The sequence below is a fragment of the Octodon degus genome, unplaced genomic scaffold (genome assembly GCF_000260255.1).
Source record: "Octodon degus isolate 3935 unplaced genomic scaffold, OctDeg1.0 scaffold00089, whole genome shotgun sequence".
Classification (NCBI taxonomy): domain Eukaryota; kingdom Metazoa; phylum Chordata; class Mammalia; order Rodentia; family Octodontidae; genus Octodon; species Octodon degus.
In genome coordinates, this window is record NW_004524665.1 from 5,328,322 (window position 1) to 5,340,214 (window position 11,893).

The window sequence follows — 11,893 nt, forward strand, 5'->3', positions numbered from 1 at the left end:
ATTTATTTATTTATTTGATACAGGCTCTCAATACGAAGCTCAGACTCATAGTAATCCTCCTGTCTCAGCCTCCCCAGTGCTGGAATTGCAGGCATGCACCACCACACCCAGTTTCAGGGCCAGCACAATATGCAGTACTGGGGATTGAACTCTGGTCCTTGCACTTGCCAGGCAGGAGCTTAGACTGCGAAGCTATCTCCCCAGCCCTCTCGCCTTTATTTTTAATCAAACTTGCAACTAGTTTGTGAATAACAAATTCTTCCCAGGTTTTCAGGGGCATCCTAACTTTGAGAGGGCTTGAAGCTTTCTATTCCCTTAAAATAAATAAATTCAAACTAGACATTATGGAGCATAGCCTTTAATAGGATTTTTAATTTGTAATAGCAGAAATAGTAGAAATATAGACCTCCCTAATGCATATGTAAATATGCATATTGGAGGTAACAGTCAAAAGTTGAATTCTCTTACAGGACTCCTTTAGAATTTCAAAATATACTTTTCCGGCTGTGCAGTAAGACATTAAAATAAATCCAATGGGTCAGAGCAGAGACTCAACAAACCGCCTCAGGGGACAAACCAACCAGAAGACACTGTAACTTCAAAAGAGGGGTCAATATGGCCAAAGGAGGCTTCCATGGGGCACCGGCCCTGAGTGCCTCCACCCCTGTAGCCCAGAGGGGATTCTTCCCACTCAAGCCACTGGACAGCTGGGCTTCTTGCAAGCCAGCCCACTGTGACGAATCTGAATGCCAGCTCCTTCCTTCATCACATGGGGCTCAGCCTTGGCCACCAGCTCCTCCTCTAAGTGGCACCAGGCCCTCCTGGACCATGGATGATATCTCACTGGCAGTCCTCCAACTACCACCCCGCCCTTACACATTCACCTCCAGGCTGCACTCCCACCCCCTCTCCACGACTTTAGTGCACCAGCCCGGAGGTCCGCCCTCTGCCTCTTTGTTCTGAGGTGACGCAGGGGTCACAGCTGGGGCAGCCCTGAGCCAGCTGGGTGCAGCCTCCCTGCCCCTGGCCTGCTTTCTTCTTTCTGATTGATCCTGGGAGTTTGCCTGTCCACTCGTCCACTGCCCTCCCCCCCCCACCCCTCATATGCATGCTGAATCTATGCACATGCCCCACTGGCTGCACCTTCCTTCTGACCCTCCCATTCTACCCTGTGGGCCACTATCTGGGTGCACCCAGTCTGCCGACCTGGAACTGCTGTGCAGGTGTCCCCCTGGAGCCCTGAGTCTGTGCTCTCAGGTCATCAACAACCCTCACCTCCACCTCAGAGATTTAGAGAAGAGCCGAGGCAGGCCCTGTGGTCCAGGTAAAGAGGAGATGGTGGCTCTGAGGGGGAGACGCTGAGCGCCATAGGGAGGCAGATGTGCAGTGAGATGGAGATGCTATCCAGATGTGCCCAGAGGTGCAGATTCTTCTGGACAGCCACCCTGATTGATGGTACTGTTGCCATGGGTGATGGTGCCCTGGATGGGTTTCCAGGTCCTTGTGCACAAGGAACAAAGAGCTGTATGTGGCACAGGACAATAAGGAGAAAGAGGCAAAGTTTAATGGAGTTTATTTCTGTATTTTAGTACAGGGTCTACAGGATCTCACTACACAGATCAGACTCGTAGTAATCCTCCTGTTTTCAGGCTTCCAAGAACGAGGATTAAGGCATGTGCCACCACGCCCAGTCTCAATCTCCCTGTCAGCATGCCCTGCGGGTGGGGCCAGCACAGCACACTAGGGATAGAACCCGGGTCCCTGTGACTGCCTAAGCAGTCGCTTTAGTCTGCTGAGCTATCTGCTGATCTCCCTAATGGAGTTTAATTAAGCAATGGTGTGTTCAAAGTGAGGGCTTCGCGCCACCAGAAATGAGCACGGCTCGAGTGCCAAGTGTGTTGGGTTTCAGAATTTAAAATGTTAGGGCCGGGGAGATAGCTCAGTAGAATAAGTGCTTCCCTGGCAAGCGCAAGGGCCTGAAAGCAATCCCCAGTTTTCCAAAAAAATAAATAAAATAAAATGTTGCCCTGGGTCTTAGGTGCCTCTTTCCAACCATGATTGACAGCGTGACTGACAGGACCCCTAGGCTTGCACCTATCAGGCGCTTAGGAGAGAAAGGCCACCCTAGCCATGCCTGTGAGCCTCGCAGATATGTCTTGGCTTGGGACTTCAGAATCATCCATGGTGGCTCCAGGGCTCTCTGTCTTTTTTATCTCTGCCTTTGGGCAGAGGGCCTTAGGGCAAAGGGCAAAGGTCAAGGTTGGTCCTGGGGATTGCCTACTCAGGTGAGGGGAGGAGATTTTCCCGTAGTCCCCCTCTGTGCTGTCTGTGTTGTTGCCTCTTCCGGGGAGTGTTCCGGGTGCAGGCCCTGAGCGCCTTCCCTTTCTGGCCATTTCCTGGGCGGCACACATCAGGCTGATCTGGGCCGTCTGCAGCCTCCTCTAGCCAACCAGGCCCGATTCATCCTTCCAGCATGAGCACCGTGGGCCACGCTCAGAGCCCTGCAGGTGACCCCCAGCAGCACACAGGAGCAGCTGCTTCAAGTCAGCCATTCGTCAGCTTGCCTCTGTTTCGTTCCCACAGGATCCGCATCTCTGACTGACCCTTGCTTGAGGGCCAGGCCAGGGCATTCAGGGTACCTTGATGTTTCCCGGGGTCACAAAACAAGTGGGCCCAAGTGTTGTAGGCAACTGAGTTAGACAGAAATATTATAGGCAGTTAGACAGGGTCAGGCCCTCAAGGAGACAAGATGGAAGACAAGGTGACTTTGCAACTTGAAAGAGACAGACACTCTCACAGGGGCCAGACCTCAAGACCAAGACAAAAGAGGAAAAACAGCTACATACTTCCCTAGGGATGGGCATCAGGGATCCATATCCTAAATAGTATCAATCAACTTGAAAGAGCCCAAATGAGTCACTAGCCCAACCCTCAACAGGAAGAGACCCTGTTCCATATTCATGCCCGCTTGCTACGTGACTCACTTTCCTATTTGATACTGGATTTAATCAATTTCACCTGAGCAATGGTGCTTGTAATCTCATTGGTTGACCATAGTTTGGTCCCACCTCATGCCCAACTAAGCAAGTTCCCATGTCTTCTCCATCACCTTAGGCCCGCCTCACCACATGGTTTTCCTCTATAAAAGTCCCTGCAAGCGACAACTTCCTGTGGGGGAAACTACTCACTCGGGTCCCCTCCTCCTGTCCTTCCCTTGGACAGGAGCTTTCTTTCTCTCAATAAATATATTCTGCTCATAACCTCCGTTTGTTCCTAAAATTCATTCTTCAGTTTTAGAGAACACTAACTCGTGCAGGTCAGGTCTGGAGATCGTTTTTCTCTATGTCATTTGGAGGTTCCCTATATTGTTTGGAGGTCACCCACCTGAGACCAGTTTTTCTTCCTATATCACAAGGAGGCAGCCTCATGGGTCCCAGAGCAGTGCTTTTCTTCTAAATCCTGAAGTCTCATCCTAAATTTCAGAGCTAGCTGAGTCTTGCTCTATTTAGATTGCATTTCTAAAGTGTACTATGCACTTTTCGGGTGTCCCCAAACAATTAGACAGACACGTGTTCCCATTACCTCCAGTCTTTATGGAAAAATTCTTCTCAAGTGTTTATTAAAAAATCTGCTCCTTGATGAATAATCACTCCCTCTTTCCTCTCCCCTGCTTATACTGCACGCCCAGCACTTGCCGAAGGTGCGGGCGGGCAGGAGCCGTTCCCCTTACAGAGGGTTGGCTGTTTGCATGCAGTTCACTGGGCAGGTGAGAGCTGGGGTGCACAGTGGCGTTGCTGCGGTCTCTGGGGGCAAGCAAGGGCAGCAGAAGGGGCTCAGTGAGTCTACCAGGCAGGCCCTGGGGACATGCAGCTCTCACGTGACCATATACGCATGTCGATCTCCACCCAGGTGTCTGCAAAGCAGGGAGCCCGTCTTGGAAAGGGATAAAAGCATGAGATTTTCATTTTCAAAACAAATCTCCTGGGCTGGCCAAATAGCTCAACAAATTAAAGTTCCTGCAAGCAGGCACAGGGGCCAGGGGTTTGATCCCTGAGCCTGCCGGGATGGCCCTGCTAGCTGGGGGAGTACTGAGAGGGCAATTGAGACTGGGCACATGCTTGTTATCACAAGTCTTGGGAGGCTGTAAGTGGACAAATCACTATGAGTCGGATCTAGTAGTGAGACCCTGAACACCCTGTAGACCCTTCCCTAAAATACAAAAAACAAAACAAAACCTCCCCTCCACGTCCACACTCCTCTCTGTGGTGCAGTGGGGAGAAACCCTCGAGACAGAAGTAAAGCTGAGTCACACTCACAAAACACAGGTGCTGTGTGGCGCCAAGCTTCCTGAGGTGGCTGCTTTGGTCTCTTAGGATGGTTGCGATGAGGTAGCGTCGCTAGGGCAGTGGTTGGAACACAGATTTGTTATCTGACAGGTGTGGAGGTTAGAAACCCAACACATCTCATTGGGGTAGAACCGAGATGTCGGCTTAGTCCTGGCCCTGCGGGCTCCTCTAGGGAGCACGTGAAGTTTCCAACTGTCAGCTTCTGTAAATTCCTCTGCCTTCAAAGCCAGCACAAGGTCCCCTCTTCATCTTAGAGTTACTGGTTAGTAACTTGACCTATAGCCAGTCTTCATTCCCTTTGTCCATGTGACACATGCACTCACAGGTTTGGGGGTTATGATGGGGTACTCCGGGGGAGCTATTATTTTGTCAGTCTACAGTGGCCTGCTTTCTTCAGCCCTGCCTGGGGCCAGGGAACATCACTGTGGTGGCACCACTCTGAGGAGGTGCTTGGGCCTCACCATGCTGAGGCGTGTGCTCCTTCCTGGCTTCACCGCATTTGCCTTAGCCCCACCTGGCCTCCTCTCTGGGCGCTGTCTGAGTCCCTGGGATATGGGTGCTAGTGGGTCACTTTGGAGGTGACTCCAGGACATGCTCTGCAGGAGTAGGGACACCAGTGAGGGCAGAAAGCTGGAAGGGAATGAGCAGGTCTTGCCAGGCACAGTGGCAGTCGGCTTTGCTGACGCCCCTGAGAGAGGCTGAGTAGCAATGTCCCGTCACATATGGGAGGTCCCCTCAGCCCCCACTGCCCCCGCGCCCTGATGGGAGTTCCTCTTCCACCACAGTCCTGCTCTAGGGCCAGGAGCACCCTGAGACACAGGCCCAGGAAGTTGCCCTGGCAGCAGAAGGACGGCCAGCCACTGTCACCGTCTCTGCACTGAAAAGGAGAATCGGTCCCAAACTCTGGATACAGATGTTCCAAAAGCAGAAACGTTTTGAGAGCTCCAACAGTACTCTAGGGGACAATGCTGCCCCTGGACTCAGAGCACCTGGCCACAGTCCATCCGTGTGCAGATGACATGTTTTCACATGCATCATGCGCACATGGAACATAAATTATTTCAGGTGGAGACTTGGGTCCCTTCCCCAAGATATCTCATTAGGCATGTGTCACAATTCCAGAATTCTAAAACTAAAAATGCAAAGTCCTTTCTGGTCCCATTTGGGTGAGAGATGCTAAGCTGGCTCATACACCTGGGACTGCAGCGATGGCGCCACAGGGCGACAGGACCAACTAGGTAGCTTTGCTGCGGGCACACACTCAGCACCCGAAGCCGTAGGCCACGCTTGCTTCCCTGACTTGGGCCACAGGGAGAGCGCGAGCATCCTACGTCTGGAGAGTCAGGCACAGTGCCTAAAGTTAAGTCATAGTGTGAATGAGCTGACTCCAGACAGAAGAGATGACAGACAGATGGCAGCTAGAGTCCTGCCAGCTAAGGCGGTGCTAAGAGACAGAAGTGGCTTCAGGAGGGCAGCTCATGGCGGGACAGCACCTGAAGAGGCCAGCCTCTGGGAGCACTGACCGAAGCATCTTGTGCACCTATATTCCCCATTTGCATTTCCAGCTGCATTGCTTGGATAAAACTCCTTCATTTCTATCCAAAGTAGCCCAGGGTCACAGGCCAGAAGTCCGCCAAAGGCCCCCCGCAGGAAGTCATCTGCTGAGAAGTCCACAATGCAGGCAGCTCTGAGTCCTACCACCCTCCCCTCTGGGTGGAAACTTCCGCTCCCTGTCAGCTTCCACACCATGGACATAGCCAGCAATGACCCAATGTGTGTTCTGGGTGGTGGGTGTCATGCCAGGGACGGAGCACACTTCAGTTCTGGGGAAGATGGCACAGGAGAAAGAAACTATGTCTGGATGCAAGGGCCTCCTGCTGGCAGGCTCAGGCAGGTCCATGGGTTCAGGGACCTGGATCCTGCTTGGAAGGAAGGGGTGGGGAAGTCTAGAGGGCAGGCACCCCATGTCCCTGGGCACGTGGTCACCAGCACTGTTCAGTGGTTCTGAACTTTGTGCGAGTGCAGCCGCACAAAGACCCTGAAGCCCCATGCTAGATTGTTCCAGACAGAGCATCCCTCCAGGGAAGGCTGTGACTACCAGCCACCCTGTGCCCCAGCACCTGTGCCTAGCATGTGCCCAAGGGAGATGCTGAAGACATTTCTATCACTGATGGCGCCCACCTGCAGAGTGACGAAGTCACGTTTAGGGAAGAATGCATGCCACTGAATTGAATCTTTCTTTGACTGTGGGGGCCTAAGTAGCCTCAGAATTGTAAGAATGTGCATTTGGCGTGGTGCACTCCTGATGGATCAGCTTTTGATTTGAGCGAGGAGGGGAGGCTGTAAGGAGCAGTGACAAAAGAGAAAAAACAGGTTCGTCTGGTCATAAATATTTCACTTACTAGGCGCAGCAAGTCACAGGTAGGCACTTGCCCTAATAAGAGAATATTGATTAAATTCTAGCCTGGAATCAAGGCACATAATTGATGGTTGGAAGATTTGAGGAACCACATTCAGCAGTGAAGCAAATGGCTTGGATGTTGCAGGAGGAGACTCTCATTTTACATCAAAACCCAAGGCGAAGTGACCAGGGTTGCCATGGGAGCCGGAGCCAAAGGTCATGCTGGAGAATCTGGTCCAGGGGGATCTCATCCTGATGGCACAGAAGCAGAGGATTTTGGAGCTGTGTTTCTGGGGCTCACCCACTCTTGCTTCACCTTGACACCCTGGTTGATCTCTGACACCCAGTTCACGATGGTGCATACCCTTGCTCTTCAGATTTCTATCTCTATGTGGGTGAACTCTGGGAAAATGTATGTCCCCCTTAGGCTTTCTGGGTGGGGCTGTCACACACCTCTAGCCCATTATAGGCCCAGGGTCACCTACGCTGCAAGTCATTGTGCCAGCACCCTGTTGGATATAACCTGAAGATACCTCAAGACTGTACGTGGTGATCTAGAGACCAATCTGTCTTTGTCAGAGACCCTGGAGTTGCAGACCCAGGTGGTCTGAGCTCTGCCTGGTGCACTGACCCACGCTGGACACAAGAGCAGCCCGAGCCAGGCTCCCTAAGTTCGGCCAGGTGTACTCCTGGGTGACCTGGGCCTGTGTCTCAGCCACACACTTAGAACACGTTTCTTCTGTTTGCATTCGGAGAATGAGTGAGACGTCCTCCTCTTAAGGCACCTGAGGCTCTGACGGGCAGGGCTTGCTTTGCTCCTCACTGAATCAGGAAAAGGGACAGTGGTTTCCTGGCAGAACACAGGAAAAGCTGCTGCATTCAGCAGACAAGCTCAGGTGAGCAGGGCAGTCATTCTGAAAGCTGATTCTTACAGACAGACTCCCTCCGGCTCTCAGAGCAGAAAGGGAGGGTTGCAGCTTTTATGCAATTAGTGACAACTGCCACTGCAAACACTGGGAGACAGCATTGTCTGGGCTTCCAAGCGGGACACCGTGTGCCTCTCAGGCCCTAGGTCACTCAGCATATGGGCTTGGGCATGGGATACTCCGGTTCCTACTTAGCCTGGGTCTTGGGTCTTGGATACAGGGCAGAAACGAGCAGCCTGCCTTTCCAGGATGCATCTGAAGTTGTCATATTCAATGATGACCTCACCTGGATAAACACTGGCAGCCACCTGGGCTGCTTGGGAGAATTAGAAAGTAAATCCCTGGAGGGTATAAGCTGGGCTGGGAGAAGGGGCAGGGCCCTCGGGGTGGAAACTTGAGGTCACAGAGCCATTTTCGAGAGTCACAGACAGGCCGGTTCTGGGGAAGGGGGAGTCTCACTACTTCCTGCAGTACCTAAGCCCAAGCCAGCTATGTCACTTGCGGCCCCCAGAGAAGATTAAAACTGTGAATCTTTTGTTCAGAAGTTACTAAGAGCTCAGGCATATTTGTAATCCCAGCCACTCAGGAAGCCGAGGCTGCAGCCTGGTCCGGTCCGCTGGCAGATGCCCTGTCTGACATTAAAATATGGAAGGGTCGGGGAGGGAGCTCAGAGGTAGCGCACTTGCCTAACCCCAGGTTCCATCTCCAGCACCACCAGGAAAAGTTGCTAAGAGCCTCAGGACAGCAGGTGTGAGAGCCAGCATGGGGCAGGAGATGGTTTCCTAGGAAAGACGCTGTGGATAGCACGGCATCCTGCTGGCGTGAAGCAGCAGAATCGCTTGTCTTGTGGCTCTGGAGCCCAGGAGCCAGACTCTGCGCCCTGCTTCTTGAGTTGCTGCAGTGGCGGCTGCGCTCCTTGGCTGGCAACTGTGCCCCTCTGCTTTCTGCTCCACCTCCACTTGCCTCTTTGCTCTGGGTCTCTGCATCCCAGATCCTCTTCTCCTGTGTCTCCTGGATGACCCGTCACTGGGCTGGAAGCTCACACTAAATCTATGATTATCGCAAGGTCCTTAATTCTAATATTTCTTGAAATACTGTTTCCAAATAATGCCACATTCACAGGCGAAGGGTGTAAGAAGGCGCATCTTTGGAGGGTCCCGCATTCGGTCCACACCAGGCCTCGTGCACTTGTACTCTAAGTCCACACCAGACCCTGAGCTCTGGAGTGTGGCTACCACCCCTTCTGTCGTAGGAGCATCAGCAGGGAGCTTGTTTTGCACTTGGCTTGCTCTGCGTTTAGTGCTGTCCTTCTGCCTGTGCCCTCCTCATGCAGCCCTGCCTGGCTGTCCTCCTCAGGGGATAGACCAGTGCCATGCAATGCCCATGGCTCCTGCACCCTGCAGTGAATTAAGGCTACAGACACTGACCCTTCCACCCCCTCCACTGGGAGCAGAAGCCTCCCTGGGATCCAGCAACTGCAGAAGTTCTTGCTATGGGTGTGGCCTGTCTCCTCCAGAACGCTGGCTGGGCTCAGATCAGAGAGGAGCAGTGGAGTCTGGCTGGCTCAATTCCAGGGGACCCGTGTGACCTCCAAGAGCCTCAGCACCTCCTCATCAGCTCATTGTGTATTCTGTGCCACCCGCCTTCTTGCCATGTTAGGCCAGCCTTCCACAAGGTGGGCATGTAGCCTACAAAGTGGTCAAAGCATGTGGTGAATGCCAACAATTCAGTTTAAAAAATGTGTTGCTGTAACCCAAATCGTCCTTAATTTCCTTCAAAACATCTTGCCCGCTCAGTTCAAATACACCCACCCCATCATTCTTGCCACTTTCTCAAGCAGCTGTGGAAGTCCTCTTCTGTGTGTATCTGCGTTAGGTGTGATTAAAAAAATGCAGCGAATGCTACTGCCCCATGCCAGCCCACAGAAAGACGGCCTGCGTAAACGCTACCTGCGTCCTTGTCTTCCGTATGCACTGGATCTGGCACTGCCCCGCTTCGGGGCTCTTCCCCAAAGACAGAATGACACAAAAAATAAACATTCTGAGTGGACTCAGGGCATTAAGGCAACCAGGACAGCACAACTAAAGGCACTCATGAGGGATGTCTTCTCGAGCTGCCTCAGAAAGCTGTAAGCAAGGTAGGACAAGGGGCCGGGGAGATGGCTCAGTAGAGTAAGCGCTTGCCTGGCAAGCACAAGGGCCTGAATTCAATCCCTGGTTCTGCCCCCGCCCCCACCAAAAAAAAGGTAGGACGAGTATATGTGAAGCATGGGAGGATTCTGACCGAGGCTCATGGCCACGTGTCTTTTACGGCCATCTTGCTTTGTTCTGGTTTTCATTTTTATCAGTCCATGTTCGCGGTACACAGCGAGCACACTGCGTGGAGTTGGCACACAGGCATCTCAGAGCGGCTTTCCTTCCCGCCCCGTTCCCTGGCCTCTGTCCCCCATCTCGTGGCCCCCTTCCTCTCTGAGAGAGCTCCGTCTCCCTGTCTGTTACTTTTATCATGCCCTTTCTTTATGCCACGCAGTGTGTAAGCCCATGTGTCTGATTTACTTCACTATCGTTGTGGTCTCACACTGAATCCACTTTCTTGTGAGTGACTCAGGGTCACACTTCAGGAGCTCACAGCGCTTCATTCGCCCGTGGATGCTGCGCCAGGCTTGGGTCCTGCATGTTAACTGGGCAAGCAGAGTCTTCCTCCGAGGCTCATTCCCACAGTCACTCCCACAGCAGAGCGACCTCAAGCTGGAGGCTGGTGCTGCTCGCTTTTCTGTGTGCAAAGACATTTTCCACAACAGCAGGGAAAACAGCTCCCACCCGGGGGGAAGCTGAGGCCGGCTGTGCTGAGGGCGACCCAGTTCTGTTTCCAAGCCTGCATCTCTCCCCCAAGCAGCCCTGACACACTTCCAGACACCCCATTCTGGGCCTGACCGAGTTTGCTTCTCGTAACCGAGTGAGCTCTGACTCATCCTCCATCTCCTAGGGGTGCTGTGAAGTAAAACCCAATAAAACCCACAGTGCTTAGCAAGTTCCTGAATAGATGGTGACCTCAATAAACAGTGGTTGTTATTATTCATGTGCTAGACTTCCTGGGGATTCCTGGGCACCCTCCAGCCTCAGGGGCTCTGACCTCAGCAGACTTTAAAAGTCCCTCAGCGTCTGTTCCTCTTCTGATGCTCCCCTAAAGCCACGCTTCAAGCTTGCTGCCTCTGTGACCTGGCCCAACTGCCCACCCAAGCCATTCCAGAACCTTCCTGCTGGCACCACTGTTCTTTTATTTCTCCAGCCAGCCACTCTGTCCTCCATACAGACACGTGGGCCCCCAGCACAGCCTCAGCCTGGACACCAGGTAGCCACAGAGGCTTCCCTGGCCCATTATGGGGGTCCTGAGGTAACTTCCAGGGGCTCCCCCGTGGGGCACGCCTGCCATGTTTAAGGTGGACTGAGAGCACTGCTGGCATCTTTCTGGGACATGGAGAGCCGAGGTCCCCTCATGGAGGCTCACTTGAGGGCAGCTTCACAACCACGCAGGGCACAGAGTTTCCTGCTGATTAAAGAGGTGAGAGACTGCTCAACAGTCAAATATTGGAAGAGAATCAAGTTTAGCCGAGTGCATGTGACCCGCTTCCCCACACAGACTTCCCTTTGGTCAGTAATTTTTCCTACAGTGTCATAATGCAGTGTGTGTGGAATTCTGATTGAAAACCCCATGACCAGAGAATGAAATGCACCCTACTGCAGTTCCAGTGCCCAGGCCAGGCTGTGGCCCACGTCCCGCCGCTTCTGTGCAGACTCCACTCACCTCCTCCATCCAAAGCTGCAACTTCTGTGGCAGCACCTGGACACTGTGCCAGGGGGCTGAGCATTTGAGGCGCCCAGAGGTGTGGGGGTCAGCTCTGTGCTTTTCCATCAAACTTCAGATGCTGCACACAAACACACAGAGTAGGCAAAGCCAGAGGACCGACATCTGGTCACGTACTTCTTGCTCCTCAGGCTGGCCACCTCCTGTGGCAGAATGAATTAAGTTGGAAAAGGTCAAGACAGATCTTGAGATGAGGTCATCCAGGATTTAGTGCAGAACCTAACCTGGCCAGCTTGCTCCTGTGATGGTGAGGTGTGCGCCTGCCCAATGCTCAGGAGCACTCTACACTCCTGCAACGATCCAAGCCCCACTTTGTGTTCTGCCTGGACACCTAGATTTACCTGCACTCGGACCTT